At 46.5% G+C, this 4,439-nt stretch overlaps 1 protein-coding gene across 2 annotated transcripts in view; it reads left to right on the top strand.

Moving 5' to 3' along the window:
- Positions 1-252: 252 nt before the first annotated feature.
- Positions 253-4,439, top strand: part of PDCD4 (programmed cell death 4 (neoplastic transformation inhibitor)) — a 29,130-nt gene continuing 24,943 nt past the window's right edge. For both annotated transcript variants that reach the window (XM_006879942.1, XM_006879941.1), the window contains exon 1: positions 253-468. The gene's annotated coding sequence lies outside the window, so the exon portion shown is untranslated. The remainder of the gene's footprint in view (positions 469-4,439) is intronic.

Here is a 4,439-nt window from a genome sequence, read left to right as displayed (position 1 = left end):
GCAGGAAGTCCAAAGCCTTTGCTTTTGCCAAGTCTGCTGACCGCCTCATGAAGGGGATGGGTGATTGGTCGAGACGACTTCAGCCGGGCAACCACTCCGCTGCTCTGCCCTTTCGCCTGTTTTCATCTCCTGGCGCTTTCCCACCTCCCCCACCTCGGCTTCCCGTTCCCTTCCTACTCCTGCCACTGGAGCCAGATGCGCATGCGCACTCCCGCACCCCGTCCACGTTTCCACGTTTCACTTCCCTTGGTATCCGCCTCAGTTCCTGTCCCCCCGCTACGATTGGCCAACCGACCTCTTGGTCTCGGCCAATCACCGCAGCCCTCTCGCCCCCGTGTTACTGGGTAGAACAAAACAAAAACAAACAGAGCGACAGGGGCCAGAGATTGCCGAGGCGGCGGCGGCGGAGCGGGGTCGGGGCCTGCGGACGGGAAACCCGAGCGAGCTGCGGCAGCGGCGACCCGAGGGGTCAGTGCCCGGGGGGCGGCTCGCACGCCCGGGCGGCCGGCGCCCTGTTCTCCCGCGGCCCCGTGTGGTCGGCCGCACGTTGGGAGGTGGGGGCGGGGGCCGCATCCCGGTCGGGTCTGTCCCGCGGCCGCCCCAACGCCCCGGCCGGAGGAGAGGCGGGCCGCTCGGGGTTCAGGCCCCGGGCTCGGAGCGCGGAGGCGCGGGCCGGTCCCTCCGCCTAGCGGGGCGCGTGGGGCGCCTGCCGGCTAGGGCGTCCACCCCACCGGCCCCCCGAAGGCCGAGTTCTCGTTTTAGATGTCGGTGGTGCGGGTGTTGGGAGGTGGGTTTCCGGCGGGACCGAAATTCTGTCCGGAGGGTTTGCGGCGTTCCCTCCCCCTTCCATGGACGCAGCCCCCCAAGAAGAGGCAATCGGGGGCCTCGGCGTTTCCAGCCCCGCGCGGTGGAGCCCGCATCGGGTCGGCCGGGTGTCGGGGGCCGGGGGCTCGGCCAGGGCGGGGTGACCCGAGTCCGGGACGAAGGACCCGGCGTGGGGGGCCGGCCGGGGGTCATGGGGAGTCGTAGGCCGGCGGGGCCCAGGGTCTCCGGAGCCAGAGGCCGGTGGGCCCGGGATCCAGCCGGCCGGGGGTTGGGGGATCGGGTATCGGGGCGCCCGGCCTATGCCGGCCGCGGGGGGACCTCACGCTCCCGGGGACGCTGGGCGCCCCCACGTGCCCCGCCCCCACTCGGTCGCACCCCTCCTGCTGTAAAGAATTTGGTGTTTTTTTTTTACTTGTCAATAAAATGAGCCCTCGGAGGGGGACCTAGGGGCTCTTGGGTGGCCTAGTCCGCAGGGAGTTGCGTTGCTGACCCGGGCGTCTCCGAGAGTTCGAATCCATCCGTTGCTGCTCGGCGGGAGGAAGGGGGGGTGCTGGCTCTCCTGGGATTTTCAGCCTCTGAAACCCCGCTGCAGGGCCAGCTGAGGGTCGGTTCCCGCTTGAGGGCGCTGACTTTGAAGGGGTTTTTATTTTTGAGAATAAACAAAGACGCGGGAGGAGCCCCTTGTGCACGGCATTCGTCTGTCCCTTTGCTGCTGCGAAGCCGGGTGGACGCCCCGGTGGGAACGCGCCAGCCGGCCGCTGTGTCCCCGGGACTCAAACGGGGGGGCCCGAGTCCCCAAACTTATTACCCTCATCCCGATTTTACTTGCATTTCCGTTTCGTGCATTTCCAGACTTTTGCCATTCTTGCAAATGGAAGCAAATTTGGAGCATCCACCATACGTGCTTATTTTTTTAAAACGTGGAGATGGACCCACTGCAGAGGTGTTCTAAATGCCGTGATTGCGTTTCTGCCCTTAACGTAGTTGCATTATAGGTTTCTAGAATTCCGTAATATCACAGTAGACATCTTTGAAGTGTATTTTGATGGATTAGTATTTCCGTTGTAGTGATGTAAAAGGGGGAAAAATTAGCTTGGGCTTAAAAAAAATGCCTTTTAGAGATTTTGTGTACTGACTTTTGCATCGCTGTGGCTGAATGCTTGTAGTTGATTTTAAGTTGCTAGGTAGCTGGCTTAAGGAAATGATGGCCTAGTGGTAAGAATCTGGGCTGCAGTCCTAAAGGTCTAGGGTTTGATTCCACCAGCTGCTTCATGTGAGGATCCATAGTCTCGACTGCCTCTGAAAACCCATTGAAGGGTCATTGGGTCGGTTTTGCCTCGATGGCACTCAACAACAGAGCTGGTTGTATGCCGGGGGTGAATGCAAATGATTTTGTAGTAGTTCACATAAGCCTGAACTTGACCATCCTGAGTGTCAGTGGTTATGAGGTCTATTTCAGGAACTCGAGGCCTTGTGGGAGGCTCTGTCAGTGAGAGAACATCCCTAACACATTGGTGAAAAAAAAAAATTTAATTTCACCGTTAATTTTTTCTAACGTGTAAATAAGTCTTAGTGAACATTCATTTTTATACTTGAAGATAAAGAGTTTAGAGTTTACAGTTTTTACTTTAAATTTGCATAAGCTTTAAGGCAAAACCTTATTAACTTGGATAGAACCACAGCTATGGAAAGCGAAAAACAGAAATACATCTTTTGTTTTCTAAAATCTTTTCAGAATGGTTAGTGGTGCTCTCAAGTGGGCTTAAGCTCCTGATGGCCTTATTCTTAACCTGAAGACAGGATTTTATTATGATAATTTCATAAAAATAAAAATAGACTTGGTAAATTACAGAGGCTGCTCATTAGCTGATAATTTTTTAAAAAAAATCCAACTGAAATAATTTATATCGAGTGTTTAGAAGGCGTATTTGAAATTTTGGCACAATAACGGAAATTTGTGCTTTAGTAACCTTGTCTGTTAACTCTAAAAAAGAATTTCCTTCTGGAATATTAAAATTTTGTACTGCATTTATGCAAACAGGACGTGGACTAGTAATTAGGAAATCTGGGTTCTTCAGACCTCTTCTTGCTCTGAGCAACTTTCTTCATGAATAGATCACAAACTCTTTGAAACGGCTTAATTGTCAGAAAAATTGTAGTGCCTATCAGTATTTTTCCAAGAATCACATGACATAATGCATATCAGGGTATTTTTTAAATTATAAAGGACTTCATAATTATAAGTTAAAATTTCATTTCCTTTATTAGACAGGCTTAGCAAAAAAAATATTTTCTCAGTGTATGTAGGAATAAAAATACATAGGACTTAAATGTATAGGAATAAAAAACGTTTTCATGTAACTAGTTTTAAAACCTCATACAATTTATGACATCCTTTTTCTCTACTGTGTGATTCATGCACTGAAATGAAACAATTCATTTTTAGCAGTAGAGGACATAAAATGTTTAGGTTTGCAAGTGATTTTCATGTCTATGTGTTTCTGTGTATATTTGGTTTTAATGTTCAGGGGGATTTTTCCATCCTCTAAATTCATAGTTTGTGGCAGTTTTACTGAAAAGTGATTCTATAGAATCATGTCTGTCTGTTTCTTTTGACCAGAATTAGAGAATGCTGTCATAATTTTTTAACTTCTGATACAATATGATAGCATCTTAGTAGAGGCTTATACTAGTGTTAATTTTATATTAACAGGTTTATTTATTTTATTGTACGAAATAATATATTATCTTGAAGAAAATATATTATGCTATGTTATGCTGAATTTTCACTTTATAAACCTTTAAAAATAGTATATATTGAGAAATTAAGAAGTCATTTTTACTCTTTTATCTCAGGAGGCATTGTTACCCTAAAATGATATTTAATGGTTCGATGTTACATGAGAAGGATGGGCTTTTCTAATTCGTTTAATAGCGGTTTTTATTCTTGTTCTTGTGTATCATCAAATCAGAATTGACCCTCCAGCAGTAAAATCTCATAGTAAAAATTTGTCCATCTTTCTTCCATGGAGCAGCTAGTGGATATTTGAACTACACTCCTTTGGGTCGGCAGCCCAACTCCCTACCACTGGACCACCAGAATTCTTAGAAGAGCACACTGCTAAATTAAGAAAAAAGGACACACTGCTAGGAAAATGCTTATGAATGACTGGAAGGACTTATATTTAGGCTATGATTTAAACAGATAAATATTTCAGTATTTTATACTATTTGATTATATTTGCAATGATTCAGAAATCTTACTTTGTTACTCAATCCAGTATTGTATTTTCACAGAGCTGTTTTTGATAGATTTTTTTTTCTGTCAGATAACATTTGATTTATATCACTAAATTAATTACATAAAGAAAATAGAACTAATTTTACCCATACTATGAGAAGTGATAATTTTAAGGCCCTTCGCAGCTGACCTCTAAAATGTGATGTTTATGCCAGTGTTTTTATTCCTTTATAAAATAGGCCAGATATTTTCTTTAAAGCATGAGTTTGTCAGATTACAAAACTATATGCTCATTAGAGAAACACATTCTTTTCCACTGGTCCTCAAAGTCTTAAAAGGTAATTATAACTTAGAAGGTCCCATCCATCTATTT

Source organism: Elephantulus edwardii, unplaced genomic scaffold (assembly GCF_000299155.1).
Source record: "Elephantulus edwardii isolate Elephantulus edwardi_28Jun2011 unplaced genomic scaffold, EleEdw1.0 scaffold00006, whole genome shotgun sequence".
Taxonomy (NCBI): domain Eukaryota; kingdom Metazoa; phylum Chordata; class Mammalia; order Macroscelidea; family Macroscelididae; genus Elephantulus; species Elephantulus edwardii.
Note: the sequence above shows the minus strand (reverse complement) of the source record. Positions and strands in the feature narration are given on the sequence as shown.